The sequence below is a fragment of the Anser anser genome (genome assembly GCF_964211835.1).
Source record: "Anser anser genome assembly, chromosome: Z".
Taxonomy (NCBI): Eukaryota; Metazoa; Chordata; class Aves; order Anseriformes; family Anatidae; genus Anser; species Anser anser.
Window position 1 is genome coordinate 81,122,371 of NC_139723.1, and position 18,682 is coordinate 81,141,052.

General features: G+C 37.4%; 1 long non-coding RNA gene across 1 annotated transcript; it reads right to left on the reverse strand.

Annotated features, from left to right (window-relative positions):
* Positions 1-5,492: 5,492 nt before the first annotated feature.
* Positions 5,493-10,617, reverse strand: LOC310889067. The gene is made up of 3 exons (XR_014576351.1): positions 10,553-10,617; positions 8,268-8,415; positions 5,493-7,844 (listed from the first exon to the last, which is right to left on the reverse strand). It is a non-coding gene; the product is annotated as an uncharacterized lncRNA (long non-coding RNA).
* Positions 10,618-18,682: the final 8,065 nt, after the last annotated feature.

Genomic DNA, 18,682 nt, shown 5'->3' on the forward strand with positions numbered 1-18,682 from the left:
AAAAACACAGCACAGCACTCCACCACTGCTTGTAGCTCAGTGCTTCAGGGCTCCAGCTGCATGGGGCTGGAAAATGTTTACACAATTGCTTTTAAGATTTTTAAAGCACAATAAGGGATGTGGCTAACTCTTCATCCAAGGGGGGAATGGAAGAGTCTCCTCTGAAGGTGGACTTGTGTGGAGAAAAGGACTTTCTTGTAAGGGAATATATTTATTTATGTCTCAAGCAAACCACTTCTGTCATACTTTAAATCATCATTTAAGTATTTTAATTAGAAAGGAATTCAGAAGAATTTGGACTCTGAACTGGATTTCAAATTCCCACAGTTTCAAATCCAGAATCTTGATTTTAAACTAATTGCTAATGTTATTTTGTTGTTTTCTAAGCCCCATTTAAGAAATGTGTCCATATTTTTCAATTTGACAGCTACACATACTGAGCTTACATATTCAACGTACAGTCAATAAGTTTATCAGTAAAAATAATATATGTGAATGTGCATATTCCTCTGTCATTACTTGACTAATTGCTTGGTTAATGTGGTATTGAGAAGGATATTTAAATTCATATATAAATTCCCTCAAAGCAATACTTACAACATGCACTTTCTATAAGTTTTGTGAAAAAAAAAAAAAGTGTACAAACTGTTTTGAAAATAAATTTCTATGCTTCAGTATAAACTTAATATCTGTTTCTAACGTGCACTAGTGTTGCTGCCTTCACTAGCAAATATGATGTAGCAGCATTATAAGTTTAGCTCTAAAAACAAGGCATGAGACAGTCATGCAATTAATGTAAATTAAAAACAGCAAACAAAAAACAAAAAATCAAAATTCAGGGAGAAAGGTACATAGACAATCTACCTAATCACTGTATCCTAGATGGGAAAGATTTCTCTTCTGTTATCCATTATACAAGCTTGTACAATCTCTATTTAAAACCTTCCTGGCAGTCTCTGCCAATGTTTCGCTATTTTCACCATTGCAAATTATCCTGTGGCTTTTGGTATATCTCCTTTCAATTATCAAAGTTAATTGCCCTTACCCATAGTGCAGAAGTCCCTTTCTTCACAGCAGTGTCTTCAGAATAGCTAGAACAGTCCTCAGCTTTCCCTCATCCTTCTCTTTTTCCACACTGGGCAAGTTTTCCTGAATTCTGACTGTTATTCAGACCTTCAGAAATCTCTTTTAAAACCAGTTTCCTGTACTGAAACAATTAAATGATGCAAATAAATTGAAGTTTATATTTTAAAAGATTAATACTAAAGGGAATATTAACTCAGTTTGTTTTTATTCACAAAGAGAAGGATTCTAGTTGTGCCTACAGAGACCTGGTTCATTTCTTAACTGTTCCTTCCCTAAAAACTGGGCAAGTTTTGGCTTCAGAGTCACATCTTTACAATGACTGTAGTAGTAGATTATCACAGTTTCTGTTTACATTGCTACTTGATTTCCAACCCTAGAGGAAGGGATTTGCAACTGAATGCACTACAAATAACTGAAATAATGAAAACACCATATTTGATGTAAGTAGGACTTCAGATTTATATTTCAGAATATTTTCTTCCTTTTAAAGTTTCTATCATATTTTCCTTCATCACTATTGTGGGTTTTGTACCCTTTTGATACTCCTTCAATCTGTCATCTCCACAGACAAACTTCTTTTTCCTTGGTGGCAGGTATTTGGCTCCTAAACAATTTCTCTTCTCATTGTGACCTTGCTATAGGCAGGGTTATGAATGAGAGGGAAGGGGAAAGAAAAAAGGAAAAACAAAAAAAGGAAAAAGTACAAAGAGAAACACTATTATGGAAAAAGGTGAAGTCAGAACTCAGTACTTTAGAAAATGTCATCTGATTTGTACAGGAACAGTACAGGGCATGAGGAAGGATGAAAACATTGCAAATCAGATTTTTATTTATTTTCAGGATTATTTTTTTTCAGATACACAGATTTTTCTTTGTGGGCAGAAGGTGAGAATCTGACATCATGACTTCACCACTGATAAGCAGGAAACATTTCTTTTAAACAACCACTAAGTGGTTTTGGTGTGTTTAGATAATCCAGATAAAATTGTATGTGAGAGACCCGGGAAACTATAGGCCTGTTAGTTTGTCCTCAGTGCCAGGGAAGCTCATGGAGCAGATTATCTTGAATGTCATCACGCGGCACTTGCAGGGCAACCAGGTGATCAGGCCCAGTCAGCATGGGTTTATGAAAGACAGGTCCTGCTTGACAAACCTGATCTCCTTCTATGACAAAGTGACACGCTTGGTGGATGAGGGAAAAGCTGTGGATGTGATCTACCTTGACTTCAGTAAGGCTTTTGACACCGTTTCCCACAGCATTCTCTTCCAAGAAACTGGCTGCTCTTAGCTTGTACTGGCATACGCTTCATTGGGTTAGAAACTGGCTGGGTAGCCAGGCCCAAAGAGTCGTGGTGAATGGAGTCAAATCCAGTTGGAGGCCGGTCACTAGTGGAGTCGCCCAGGGCTCAGTACTAGGGCCAGTTCTCTTTAATATCTTTATCAATGATCTGGATGAGGGGATCGAGTGCACCCTCAGTAAGTTTGCAGACAACACCAAGTTAGGTGTGTGTGTTGATCTGCTCGAGGGTAGGAAGGCTCTGCAGGAGGGTCTGGATAGGCTGGACCGATGAGCTGAGGTCAACTGTATGAAGTTCAACAAGGCCAAGTGCCGGGTCCTGCACCTGGGGCATAACAACCCCAAGCAGAGCTACAGGCTGGGAGATGAGTGGTTGGAAAGCTGCCTGGCAGAGAAGGACCTGGGAGGATTGGTTGATAGTCAGCTGAATATGAGCCAGCAGTGTGCTCAGGTGGCCAAGAAGGCCAACAGCATCCTGGCTTGTATAAGAAGCAGTGTGGCCAGCAGGGCTAGGGAAGTGATTGTCCCCCTGTACTCGGCTCTGGTGAGGCTGCACCTCGAATACTGTGTTCAGTTTTGGGCCCCTCGCTACAAGAAGGATGTCGAGGTGCTCGAGCGAGTCCAGAGAAGGGCAACGAAGCTGGTGAGGGTCTGGAGATCAAGTCTTACGAGGAGCGGCTGAGGGAGCTGGGCTTGTTTAGCCTGGAGAAGAGGAGGCTCAGGGGCCACCTTATCACTCTCTACAGGTACCTTAAAGGAGGCTGTAGCAAGGTGGGGGTTGGTCTATTCTCCCACGTGCCTGGTGACAGGACGAGGGGGAATGGGCTAAAGTTGTGCCAGGGGAGGTTTAGGTTGGATATTAGGAAGAACTTCTTTACTGAAAGGTTTGTTAGGCATTGGAATGGGCTGCCCAGGGAAGTGGTTGAGTCACCATCCCTGGAGGTCTCTAAGAGACGTTTAGATGTAGAGCTTAGTGATATGGTTTAGTGGAGGTCTTGTTAGTGTTAGGTCAGAGGTTGGACTAGGTGATCCTGGAGGTCTCTTCCAGCCTAGATGATTCTGTGATTCTGTGATAATTCCAATAAGGAAATGTGCTCATTTGCTTAGAAGTAAATGCAAATGTACTACAGAAAAGGAATTTTCATTCTGAGTGGTTAATAATAATTATCTCTAAATTTAGAGGAGGGATTTATTTTTTCTCTCTCTTTCCATGCCCCCCCAGCCCTACTCCCCACCCCCACTCCCCCCCAGAAAATTAGGGAACTTAGACACTTGGATACAAACATAAGAAAGTATACAAGTGCACAGAGAGAGAAAAAAAAAAAAAAAAAGAGAGATAAACCAAGATGTACTCTTTTCCAGTACTGACAGAGATAATAAGTGTATATGGATCCAGTTCTTACAACAGCTGAAGCAATCATGGCTCATAATGATAAATAATTAGGATATCTAAGTCAGAGGATGTGTCATCAGAATAAGTAGAAAATCAAGGAAATAGGAAGCAGAAAAATCTGCTTAGTGGAAAACCACTTTTTATCACTTCATTAAAAATGATTATTTCCAGGTATAACACTCTCGGTGTTCAAATACCTTTTACTTGGAAAAACAAACAAACAGACCAAAAAAGCTGTGGGTATAGTTTGTTTAAGACCCTGTAGAAAAGGTACATGGCAAGCACAGAGTCAAAGGGGGAGCTTCTTCAAGCAAAAGTTATTATTTCTCCTTTTTTTGTGGGTTTAGGCCTAGATTGGATTGTGCTGTGTTTGAAGTTGTGTTAGAGGATATTGGACATGTGCTGTTACTCCTTGTCATTAAGGTTAGTTTTTATTGCTAGAGTGCTAACCTGCTCTCTCTGTTCTGGAGACCTTTTATATCTACATACTCCTTTGGTTTTATCATTTTGCTTTCATCAGGAAGGTATTCAAAATGATATCTGAGCAATGCATATTTATTTGCTGAAAGCATATTGTCATACAATGTCAGTTTAGAAGTGATCATTCCAGCCACAACTGGCAAAATGAAACGCACTTCTTTCTTGAATGAAGCTTAGTAATTTCCATCATGAATTTTGGACAGGAAGTAGAATGCTGAGGCTGTGAAAACGTTCTCTGCGCTACCACAGAGCACACACACAAGTTTATTTCCACAAAAGATTTGATAGCTTCTCGTCATTAAAGCCAGCATACCAGACATTAGAAATCAGGTTTATTCACAAACTCAGACAGGATTTTGTTGTATGAAGAAGATCCCTTTCTCCTGGACTTTCAGATTAGATTGCTTTTCAGCTCTTGAAAAATAAATGTTAGTTCAAACATGATTTCGGTACAGTTCCTAGAAGAGAATTAACATCACTGAAACCATCAACACAAGAATCATTAATTCGCTCCCTTGCCATAGTTCAGAAGTGTAAGGGTTGTAATGATCACGGGTATCTTGGAAAATCTATAATCTGGGAGAAAAAAACAGACTTTCTCTAACAGCAGTACAACAACTATTCGTTGTGTGTTTTTGTTTGTTTGTTTGTTTTTATTTTGTTTTGGTGTGTTATCCAAAATATTAATAGTTATCAGAAGAAAAAAAAAAAAAAAAAAAAAGATTAGGAAAAGGGACAAGAATCACCATATAAGCATTATTATCTGATCACCTACTCTCCTAAGTGGTTACAGAAGCTGATTTTTGACTCAACACTGCAAAATCTTGAGGTATTCCAGGAGCACTTTATTATTATTATTATTATTATTATTGATTATTATTGATTGTTATTATTATTATATTGTTTTGTTTTTATTATTATTTCTTGTTCTTACATGAAGTTTCACATGCATTTTCAAGTCCCATCTCTACCATTTGGAACATGCAAGGCAAACACAAAATCAGAAGAGAACTGGATATATGGCAAGGTGACGAGCCTTGTGAAAGCTGTCACATCAGATCATTACAGAAGTCGGATAACAATGCCTTTTCCTCGAATTCACAGTCCACTATTCTAACCACTGAATTGAGTTGCCTGCATTTATTTCTTCCTAGCCATATATTACAAAGGAAAAACAATAGGTGCAAAATGGGAGAGAGAAAGAGAAAACTAAACTCATAGGAAAAATCCTTGCTTTTCATACTGCTGAATAGGGCATTACTCACAAAGAGTATTTCTTATTTCATTTTTTGTTAACTGCTTGACAGGATCCATTTAAAGAATTTTATTGTAACAGCTTGAGCAGCAACATCTAAGACAAAAAGAAATGTGACAAGAAACAGTTATAAAAAGAATCATAGAAAAATACAGGAGGCTGTTTTTGTTTGTTTTGGCTTGGTTTTATTCTCCTACTAAGATTGCATGTTCTATTACTTCCACTTGTTACTAAGAAGGAGAAGAAGAAAAAAATAATTCATATCTAAAGAAACATTGATTTCAGTATATTTTCAATTCAAATAAACAGTCTTCTGTCAACAATGAAATTCATAAAAGAAATAAAAATGGCAGTTTTTTCTTTTTTACTTTCCTTCTTTTATTTATACAACCACAGTCAGATAAACTATAATGCTATCTTAACAACTATACACATTAAGAAACAAACATAGATCAATAGCTATAATTTGACACACATACACCGTTCACTGTGAAAACATCAATAGTATAAAAGCTTCATGGGCATAGCTGGGAAAAACGTGTTCAGTGGATGATGTTGGCAGAAGATTAAATAACCACGTGTCAGAAGGAAGAAAAAAAATTCAATGAAACTGAATGCATAGTGGAGATGTGCAGGTACTCTGAGCTAAACTGTTAGGATTAATAATAAGAAAATTATCTTTGTCTTCCAGTCATTCAATTACTTCATGAACAAATATTTTCGCTTGGATGTCTGCTATTCAAATATATACTGTCTTTCCTATCTGCCGAAGGACTGCTATTGAAAGACAAGAAAACAGGAAATGACTTGCACATTGTATGACAATATCTTGAGCTGCTATATGCTATTTCATAAACAGTGCTATAGGTGACTATTCATCTCATCCTGATCCCTAACACTCTGATGGAGTGAGTCATGACAGAGAGATGTAGCAAGTAATTATTTGTCCAGGCAGAAAAAAAAAAAAAAAAAACACAAAAAGTTTATTCAAAGAAGCTAACAGAAAATAGAGCTGAGATTCAGCGATATTGGACTGTGTCCAATACTTGCACAGTGTACTCTCCTGTTGAATCCCGTGGTATTACTCTGAGATACACACGTAGGTATACACCTAAAAACTCCTACGACTTGACTTTCAAACTGTCAGCTATTTATTATTTATTAAAGAATTTCAATGTGTTAACTGATTTCTAAGACAAAATGAAGCTGGATATTATCCTAAAGACCACAAGGAATCCTTTTTTATCTGTTGACCAAGTAACTCCGTTTTTTTGAGCATTGTGACTACTCCGTAATGTCTTTTTCACTGATTTGTTTTACAAGCCAGTTTTTCTTTCTTCTTCGGATAGTCTTAACATCTGTTGTTTTAGTTGGTGTTGTTCAGTTGTACTTAATAGTTTTTTTTCACTATCATTATGGAAAAGCAAAAAATTGGAGAGGGAAGATGAAAGAATTCCAAAACAGACATAAAAAGTAAAAATAAGATACCTCATCCTTCAATTCATGGGGATTGTAGTTTTTTTTTATTTATTGACCACTAAGTGATAACCACTTAGAAAACTGGTCCCACTGCATCTCTCAAAAGAAGATGATGCAAAACAGGTTGTAATGTCACTTTGTACTGAAGAAATTATATGACGGAAGTTCTTCAAGCTGATCTGATATTGTCAACAAAGAGAAATCCAGATGATAGAAAAATTGTTCTGAAGTATAAAATACACACCTTACAAAAAGGTATTTCCATATTTCTCCGGCCTGTTAGCTATATATGACAGACGGGCATTTCTACAAACAAATTGTCCTCAAAAGCTTCTTTGTATGTGCTTGTGCACCTAGTGAGATTTCTGAATATATACATCTATCTAATGCTTGCTACTGTGCTGCCAATTCTTCATTTCATGATGATATAAGTAAAGAGATTTTGTTGGTCTTGTTTACATTTTTAAAGACCCGCAGGGTGATTTGATTATACGTAAATTCATTTCTTACTAAGTCACACAGAAAAAATATGATATGTGTCCTCCTTACCTCTTATGGTTAGGAAGAAGCATTTCACATGCTCACACACACACACACACAAAGTTTTAACAGTCTTTTTTTTAAAAAAAAAAAAAAAAGTTATTTTAGCAAGGCTTTTATAATTTTCATCCATGACATCTCAATGTCTATGGCTAGCAATATAGAACTTTGGAAATAGATAATTTTTTCCTGTATATGATGCTTAGTTGATGCACTGAATTCAGGATCTTAGTTTTTCTTTATTTTCTGAGATGAATGCGAAGATTTAGGTACCTGCACAGGAGTCTTCATTCACCACAGATCTTGGTTACCCTCTGAAGTACGTAAGGTTAAAATTAAGGTTAACAGTACTCTTAGAACTGATGTCATATTCCTGATATACACATCATAGTTAACATTTATTATACTTGCTCAATTCAGTTTCACCTAAATTTTAATCTCCCAAGGTTGTGTACCTGAACAACTCAATTTTTAAACCTGTTTTTTATGTTCCCCATATGTGGTAACAATTTGCTCAGTGTTCCAGCTGTTTCTCTCACCTTTAGCTGATAATTTCACAAAGATTTTATACAGCCATATTTAACCTAAATCTCAACTATCATGAATCTGACAGTTGAATTCAATGATGATTTTCCTGATGATGTTTCCCAGAGGAAGACTAATGGCCTTGCCCCTTTAGTGTGTTCCTCACATTGGGTCCAAGAAAGTCAACCTACAGGGTTTGCTGCAGTACGTACCTGATTCTTTGCGGTTTTGGCCTGGAGTTTTGGCTCAAGTTTAAGCTTTGCATTTAAACGCCAAAGGAATAATTGGTCTGATTCAGGTGGTCCACTTCTAAGCTATACAAGATGTCTTTTCTTCTGTAGAAAATCACATAATCTTCAACTACATGGAAAATTAAGAAGAAACTTCAAAAACAGAATTTCAGCATCTATCAACTAAAATTGCTCTTGTTTACATTGGGACCAAACACAGGCCAACATCTCAGAGAATTCAGTATTAGAAGGGCAGTTTAAAAGATTCAATGATACAGCGCAAATACTAAAGGCATTCACCCAAACACTCAGGCCAAATGGTGAAGCCAGGCTTGCATACACATTACTCTACACATTTCTACACTTCTAAAGCTACTGTTTTCATACTTCTTAGGATCTGTTTGGGCTTTCCTGAAGTTTTATGCTCATTTGGCTCTAAGATTTTTTTTCTTCTTTCCTCCTTCCCTTCCCTTCCCTTCCCTTCCCTTCCCTTCCCTTCCCTTCCCTTCCCTTCCCTTCCCTTCCCTTCCCTTCCCTTCCCTTCCCTTCCCTTCCCTTCCCTTCCCTTCCCTTCCCTTCCCTTCCCTTCCCTTCCCTTCCCTTCCCTTCCCTTCCCTTCCCTTCCCTTCCCTTCCCTTCCCTTCCCTTCCCTTCCCTTCCCTTCCCTTCCCTTCCCTTCCCTTCCCTTCCCTTCCCTTCCCTTCCCTTCCCTTCCCTTCCCTTCCCTTCCCTTCCCTTCCCTTCCCTTCCCTTCCCTTCCCTTCCCTTCCCTTCCCTTCCCTTCCCTTCCCTTCCCTTCCCTTCCCTTCCCTTCCCTTCCCTTCCCTTCCCTTCCCTTCCCTTCCCTTCCCTTCCCTTCCCTTCCCTTCCCTTCCCTTCCCTTCCCTTCCCTTCCCTTCCCTTCCCTTCCCTTCCCTTCCCTTCCCTTCCCTTCCCTTCCCTTCCCTTCCCTTCCCTTCCCTTCCCTTCCCTTCCCTTCCCTTCCCTTCCCTTCCCTTCCCTTCCCTTCCCTTCCCTTCCCTTCCCTTCCCTTCCCTTCCCTTTCTGTCTTCTATTTTAATAATTTTTTTTTTTTTTTAATTTCCCTGAAAATATTTGAAGTAATGAGAGCTGTACTGTGGCTCGTGTAAGTGAGTGATAGATGTATCTGAGATAATACGATGAAGGGTCTATGTTTCATGTGTGACTGATGGTATGTGGACATGTGCAACTATAAGTAGCACAAAACCTGCTGGAATACAGACTGGAAGACCCGTGAAACTGGGGAAGGAGAAGCACGATGTGGCCTCATACCTACTGTCTACAGGTATTAACTGTCTCCAGAAGTGTATCAGGATTTCACCCCAGAGGAAAATCATTGACTTAGTCATAAAGAAAGAGCCTGTTAACAAACTAACATGGATAACTGAGGAACAAGGAGCAAAACAAGGGCCTAAATTATTTGACACTTTAAATGCATCCCTACAGAGCAGCTTCATTAATATTCCTCATGCAAGAATAAGGATAACTTAGAATTAAAATCATCTTATCTTTCCTTCTCTTTCAGCAGATGGTTAAGTGAATTGACAGTAGAGGAAGACATGGCTTTATTAACCTGTTCATTATCTGATGTCAAAGGGCACTGGTCCCTTAATTTCCATATTTGAGATATTTTATAGCCATGGAGAATTCTATCCAACTGATTCTTCTAGTATTGATGATATCTGAAGACTTTTAATGTACTGAGAAATGTTTGCGGACAAAGTTAGCTGTTACAGGGGTTTTTTTTGTTGTTTGTTTGTTCTTTTTAATGTTGAATCACGGCTGCACATTTACTATACTATTTTGCTGGGGCCATAGCTTTGCTGAAATTTTCAGTGTCTTGGCTGAACTTTGACAAATGACACAGAAATCTCTTGAAAAACTAGCAAACAAACAAACAAGTATGACTTCTTCTTTCTATGTTACTCAGTTCTTTGATTGATCCATCTTTCTTCTTTGGTCCATTTAGGTGTGTATTTCTTATAGCTGAAAGTCACAGACTGACAGCTGAAGTCACAGAGTGATAAAGCATCTGAAGGAATAAAAAATCAGCATGGAATGAGGAGAGCGATCTTGGAATATGCCAGGAAGAGAGGGAAAAAGCAGTGCAGCAAAAATGAGCAGGCCAGCCATATCATCTTGAGATGCTACTTGGAAGCAAGGGCTTAATGGGATCCAGCCTTCCTGGACTTTTGTATAGCTTTCAAGTAGAATATCTGACAGACAAGAGAGGAAAGGATGCTTACATGATGGGAGCCTGTTTTTTCCGTTCATGGCATGCACAGCTCCATACATGTGCACAGGATGCCCACATCTGTCACTCACAAGGTAATGTTACCCAGAGACTGTGGTAGAGAACTAATGAGACAAGGAAGATCAAAACTGTGGAAAAGGTTTGATGGAGGTGTGATTTCCCTTTAAAAAACAAAATTTAATTGAAATAAAAATACCATTTCAAAACAAAACATAATACATTAAAATAGGGCCCAGGAAAGTCATTTTTGCATATAAAATTGCTGAATTATTTTGATTTTAATCATAAAGATTCTTACAGATATTTGCATATCTAGACTAAATCTAATCTGAAATAAAGACATAAAGTACATATATAGTTGATGCCTCAGAACCAATTAGGTAGTTTGACTGAACCTCTTCCTGCTGTGAGTTGTTTTTTGGTGTGTAGATGTAACCACCATGAACACCGAGGAAAAAAGAAATGAAACTGTGAAAATGTCTTGTTGAATGCATATTGTTTATCCCATTCACTAAAAGGTTTGAGATTCCTGAAGGGAGGAGGGGTGGCAAAAACAATGTATGCTATGATTTAATCAAAGACTATACTGTAACACTGACAACGTTAATAACACGCCAGGATGGAAAACTAAAGTTGGAGTTGAAGTGGTTGCCCAAACTCTGAAAGAGTTTCCAATTTCTGACACTTCAAATGATTTTTCTTAAGAACTTCCATTTAAAGGGATTTGTTTGCTTTGGTTTGTTTTTGGTGTAATTAAATATATGAAATGGTAGCTTGAAAAGACGCTAAGGGAATTGCCCACCTAACTTTATTACGCATCTTTGAAAATCACAGCAACAAATAAAGAGTTTGCTGAATTCTTCCATCACTCTTTCTAGTCAATGTCAGTTTTGTTAATTCCATATTCAGCTGTTTTATTTTTCCATTATTAAACTTTATTTCATTTTTTTTCTGCCCTTCATTCTAACAATAGATAGCATAAAACTTAATTTTTACTCACTGTTCTTTTTAAGAAGCTCAACATTGTTCTTCCTAATTGGCTTTTGTCATCTTTGTACTTATTGTCACGCATGGGTTTGTTCTTTCATGTGTCTTCATACTACCAACAGTCTTTGTCCTTTCACATCTAACTTCAAATATTCTGGTTTTCTTCAACGAGCTCACATTTCATAGCTGTTACAGTTTTTATTATTTTTGAAAAAAAAAAAAAAAAGAGTATTGCTCTGTAAGACACTTTGATTTCTTCACAAGTGTCTTTTCACCTCAAAAAGCTTTACTTGCTTTTTGTTTGTTTGTTTGTTTGTTTCCCTTACTGTATTCTGTTTTACCTCTAGAGAATACATAGGATAATGTAAATGTTACTGGTGAATGGGATTTTTTTTTTTTTTAATTGGCTACAGCTTGCTCAAAGCCAAACTAATCTACATATTCACGTCCATTTTGATATTGCTGGAGTCTCCCAGGTAAAATGTAAACAGACCTGAATTCCTGATGTTGAATTTAGCGTGTTTGTGCTTGATACATTAGAGACTTTTTTTTCCAGGTTTATCCTTGTTAAAATAACCTGTAATGCTGGCAAGGTCAGGGAAAAATGTCAGTTATTTGTTCTGTAGGTGCTGGACAGCCAAGTTAAAGATCCCTAGAGCCTCTTCTAACTCGTCTAACCAGGTTTTCAGAAACAAATAGACTTTTTCATTTTTTATTTTCCTTTTTTTTTTTTTTTTTTTCTCCACCCCCCTCCCTCCCCCCCTGAACTGCAGACTCTGTGGTTCATGGCATTCTGACCCTTCGTTAACTAGCACCTCCTTGTATGAATAAACTGCACTTAGGATTTGTGGGTTCTTTTTTCCCTTTCTGTACTGTGTATGTTTCTAATGAGAATCATATTTGCTTTTCACAGCTACGTGCTTGTGTGTCTTTAAACAAGAGAAAGCTGAGTATGGCATAACCTGTGCGATTTCTTTTCTGTGCTTCCTACACAGCTTTGTTTGAACCTAATACAATAGTACAGATGTTCTCCATTTCCATTTTAAAAGCCAGCAAAAATGATCAAGCAGTATTACCAGTCTGCTTCTTGTTGGCTGTGTACAAGGAGTGTTCAGTGCTGATCTCAGCTACTGAAGGAGAATACATACACTTAATGGGACAGATCCTCAAACTAATTTTCCCTGACATTTTTTCTTCCCAGTCCTCTCTGCCTTCTCTATGCATATTTTCCTATTTAAGTACAGATCTTATAGGTCCAGATTTAATAGGATAAGTTCCAATGATAGAGGTTTGTCCAGTTTCTGACAGGTCTCTCTCTCACACCACCTTCCTCCACATGACCTGTCCTCCAGTTTTCTTCCAACAAAGTCATTACCAAAATGTTTCCATTTTAGATGCAAACTCTTCTCCACCAGAGTAGGAATATACAATAATTCTGTGGCTCTGCTGTAACGCTATACACCAACAAATTATTCTTTCCTCAGTCCAATCCTTTCAGCTTTGATTTGACATTTCTCCTTTTCATTCTTTGCAATAAGACAGTTACACTCTCCTCTTCCAGGCACTCTTCTCTGGATTTTGGTGGGATTGCTTTTCTCATGCAATGTTATTGCCAGCTGTTGGCTGGTACATACAACCCAGGAAATCAAAGGACTTAGTTCTAATATAGCTTTTCAGCCTGGTTACATTTCCCTGGCAGGTATTACATACTTAGTAGAAGTAATAGGGATAAGTGAAATAGATCAGAATTCCTGCCAGAGAGAACATTTGGGGTTTGTTGTTTCATACGGTCATATAGGAAGGAAACTGGAAGACGACGTGTCTCTCTGCAAAGTTTTGTTTTCAGAGCTAGATTTTCATTCCCTCTAATGGTCAGAGCAATCTGAAAATTACCAGGAATATAAATTTATGTTATATAGCAGACAACATCTGTAAAGTAGAATTACTTATAAAATATATATCCCTAAATTTACTTAAATTGTATTAAATTGGAGAGAGAAAGAATTCCTGCTGGATACTGTTTAACTACTGGGCTGTGATGTTATGCTTATCTCAGCCACAAGATTTAAAATTATTTTTGTAGAAGAGTTAGATGCTCTTTGTTTCACTATTTCTGAAGTGCCAACGTAATTTTTAGTATTTATGGTTTCTTTTAGAAATGTTACGAAGCTTTAGGCATCTCCCCCCAGACCCCCCTGCTCCTGCGTGGGCTTCTCTCCACGGGCTGCAGCTCTGACCTGGGGGCAGCTCCGATCCGGGGCCTGCTACTGCAGAGGCTGTCCATGGGCCACAGCCTCCTCCAGGCCACATCCACCTGCTCCACCCGGGGCTCCTCCACGGGCTGCAGCGTGGAGATCTGCTCCATGTGGGACCCATGGGCTGCAGGGGGACAGCCTGCTCCACCAGGGGCCTCTCCACAGGCTGCAGGGGAACTTCTGCTCCATGCCTGGAGCACCTCCTGCCCTCCTTCTGCATTCACCTTGGTAGGCTGCAGGGCTGGGTCTCACTCCTCACTCTCCCAGCTGCTGTTGTGCAGCAGATTTTTTTCCCTTCTTCAGTCTGCTCTCCCAGAGGCCCAACCAGCATATCTCACTGGCTTGGCTGTGGTCAGTGGTGGGTGTCTTTTGGAGCCAGCTGTAGCTGGCTCTGCTCTGACAAGAGGCAGCTGCTGGGCTCTGCTCACAGAGGCCACCCCTACACCCTTCTGCTACCCAAACCTTGCCATGTAAACCTAAGTCCCCAAAAGTGTATATCCTAGACCATAATATATATATATATATATAATATAAATATATATATATTTATTTATATATATATATAAAGCAAGCAAGCAAGCAAAAAGTTTAAAACCAAAACTCACCCCAGAGATATTTTTACTTTATCTTTTTTTCTTTGAGGAAAGAATAGGGCACAACCGATGTTACACCCTCAGTGAACATCTGGAAAACATTCAGAATCTATAGGGATAGGGTTTGGAAAATAACTTGAAATGGAGTATCATTATTGGCACCCTTTAAACACTTAGCAGATTTTGGACAACAAATTATTTGGACATAAATGTTATTATTAATTATTAGCAGTCAATTAAATAAACTCTTATTTCATAAACATTTAAAATATCTCAGACTAGAAGGATGTAAATGACTTAAATATTTGTTTTTTTTTATTTAACATCTTTTGTTATGTAAAACCTTGGAATTTTATGGTTTTTTGTTTGTTTGGTTGTTTTTTTGTTTTTAACTTTATATCACTGAATCCCTGAGTAGGAAAATAACCTATATTCCATTGAAATAGATATTAGTGCAACATATTTTTAACTGTCTAAATCCTAATTCAAGCCAACCATCTAAGCCCTGCTTATAACCAGTGAAAACAAGTAAGCATGTCCAGAAATTTTTTCAGCGTACCTATATTGGACATAAATTGAGAAAAATCACCATTTGTAGGTAGCTATCTCTTTCTGGTGGCTAAAGAAAAATCCTAGATGGCAAAGATTAGAACATAGCTGTTAAGAGGTTAGCAGATAAATGATTCCATGTTGTGTGATTGATCTAACATTCAGTAAAATTTATACAAAGACACTATCCGTAGCCTGGTTTCTGAGCAGTACTTTTATCAGGCTAACTTATTTCAAGAGTCCAGGTTAAAAGAAAGAATAATTTTGGATGATAGAAATTAAAATCATATGCAAACAATTTGGCTCATTGGGCCATGGAAGTCATTATCATTTTGCTAAACTGAAAACTTAATAGAAAAGTATTGGAAATTAAAAGTACCATAAAAAGTATTGTATTTCTGTACTATATAGATGTATTGATATCATTAATATTTCTATCTGTATCTACATCTTTAGCTAGACACACATTTTAAGACAATAAAGGTTACAGATTCATCCAGTAATGTATGGCAACTGAAGTACACAAAAGCTTCCTGTTAGGAGCAGCACAAAATATCTTCATTGAGAATTTTAAATAACCATTTGAACAAGTATTATTTCAGAAAGAGAAATTTGAAAAGAACATTCTTTTCAAAAGGACCTCATTATATTTACTTTTGGCATAGGAAAAAAAAAAAAAAGGTTTCGGAAGCTAGGGCTCACATTTTGTGAATAAGTCAAAAAATATAACAAGTGTAATGCCCTGAAAAATTTATTAGGATCCTATTCACTTCCAAATTTCCATTTCTGGAAGTAATCAAATGCCCACATGATGGCTGTGCAGTAGCCTATGGGAAGTGAGTTTCTGTTTTTAAGTTTGGTGTCAAAATGGTAATTCTCCATAACAAAGATGAAAGCATCATGACTGGCAGTGACTGACACTCTTTACTGATTTAGTAGCAAAGGCACAGGCTGTGGTGATTGAACTAACTCATATTACACTAAAAGTGGTCTCTCAGGAAAAGAGTCATGGTGCAATTGCTGGAAGCAACACACTGCCTGTCTTATGGATAAATTGGGAAGTTTGGGTACTGAAAATGAAAAAAGAGCAGTTATACAGAAAACTCTGAGAGATAATGGATTGCTTAGGAAAAAGAGATGTATCATGGTAAAGGCTTCTTTTTAACAAAAGGGGGAAAAAAAAAAGAAAAAAAAAAGCTTATAGGTGTGCTGAAACAGTTTATAAAATTAGACAATACTTAATTTTTCATCATCATGAATGATAATACTCTAAAATGGCTCAACCAGATCCATATTAACACATATATGGAAATTTCTTGCTTTTCTATTACTATTACTTTGGTGACATAGCTTTCAGAGACTTAAGGTGATGCTTAGCTTCACACAATTAGTACTCCCATTATGGGGGCTTTCAGATACTTTGTGAAATGGTAGTCATCAGAATAAAAGTGTGTATATACTAAGCTGGTTATCTAGACTGGTTTTAACATCTTTGGAGAGAAATAAGTGCTTCTAGTGTCCAATTATTTCACCATAATGTAGGTCCTCAATACGGCCAGATTTTCTCATATGATGTGAAAGGCTCCTAAGATAATTATTAACTCTTTTTCATGATATCTGAAGTTAGGTGAAACAAATCTCATTCAGACAGACTAGTATTCATATATATCAGCTTTTGAACAATCAAACCAACCAAAGTCTAATCTCTGGATTGCTTACAAGTCTCTGTTCAGATTGCTTAACCTTGAACATTGCTACTTCTTGCAGGAGAAAGACTGAAATCAGAGCTTTCACTGGCCTGTGGAAATTAGCTCTAATTCACACCAAAGCTGAAGAAAACATTTCCATTTTCTTTAATGAAAGGTGACTGAAGATTCTCCATGTACTGAAAAAGCAAGTGCCTGAATTCTACATTGAATCTTTATGGATGATTTCTATATGTCCATTTTGAGGGCTGTGGATCTCTACATTCTCCAGTGTTACCTAAGAGAAATCAAACAAATGAATTGCAGGGGATTTCTTGCGTGGAAATCATAGTTCTTTTAAGGACAAAGTTAGAAGAAGCTATTTATTTATTTAGAAGTCTCCTGCAGGCAGCATGCTACAGCCATGGGTTCTGCCAGAGATATTACATGATGATGTGCTTGAGACCCACAGACAGCTGGTGCCAGATTCTGACATGGAGATTTGTTATAAGCATTGACTTGCTGCAAATAAGTGACTAGAGAAAGTGTCAGCTACATACCAGTATGTGGAAGCAAGTTTATCTTTCATATTTATCTTGCAGCTGTCTACAAATTCATGCCCATTTTCATGTTCCTGGAATCTTTTCAGTCCATAGGAAATGAACTGTAAAGAATGGATGATGCTTCCTACATCAAGGGACATTTGGTGAAATTCTGGGCACCCTAAAACTCAATCCACATTGTTTTTTTTCTTGGCTTTAAACACAAGTCAAAATACCTACAGAGTTTACATACCCTGTTTTAGCAATGATTTTTTTTTATACATTAGGTTGTAGTATCTCATTTGAGATACAAATCTTTGTGGATATGAGACAAAGGGTAGTAGATCTGACGGCTTGCTTACTGTAGTCCAAGATATTAAATACTGACTAAGCTGAAATTTTCTGTGGAGGCTGAGGTTCATTATCTATTAAAAGTCAGTGGGATTAGGTATTTATCTTTTATTAACTGATCTTGTTCTTATGAGTTTTGGGGTAAGGCTGATTTACGCTTAATGAGATCTAACCCATATTTCTGATTATGTGCCAAGGAAAGGGAGGAACAGAGTAGCCGTGTGAGCTGGCCAAGGGGAATTGCTTCAGTGTGTTACAGTCATACACATAGCAGACATAGATGTGCTGTAACTTTAAATGGCAAAGCCATCCATTATTTCTCTGATTTGATCAATTCCATGGTATTACAGATTCCCTAGGAAACACCAACATTTCCACAAATTTATTTACACTTATAGAATATAACATGTTGTTTGGCATATAGAATTAGAAAATAAATATGGGAAAAAAAAATGAAATCACAAATGAAATAAAGTTGTTAAGCAGTGGGAGAGAACAGGAAAGCACACTTATAACATTTATTTTATTTATTTATTTATTTTTATGTGAAAACTTAGGTTTAGAAGAGAGGAAATGGCAGCACTATCTTTAATTTGAAGAAAAAGTGAGATCACTTGATGAGTACAGTGAATGTTCATCAACTTCATAAAACCTAGTTCCAAAGCCTCATGGCCATCCTTCAAGGAGCAATCCTCCCCAGTAACTTTCCACTGAGGATATTACTCTGGTGCTGCAGAAACTGCCTTAGAGTTAGCTACCAAACTGCAATGCATCACTGCACACCTTCAAATGAACTCTGAGTTAGAAGTGGAAGCTTAAAGTTGGAAGTCATTTTGTTACTTATGGACAAATTTGACCCAGATGGCCCCTTGGAAGTCAGTGGGAGATGTATACAGTGGAGAACTCATCTCTCCCTCTCTCTCTCTCTCTCCCTCTCTCTCTCTTTTTTTTTTTTTTTTTTAAACCAGGAATGAGCAAATTGTCCAGTAATTAATATATCTGAAAAAAACAATTGTGCCTCTTCTCTTTCAGACAATAAAAAAAAAAAAAAAAGTTGTTTAATTATTCTAAACTGAAGAATATTTATTTATTTATTTATTTATTTATACTACTTTGGCTATTACAAAACTTACATCAGCAAGGTATTCATGAACTCAAGG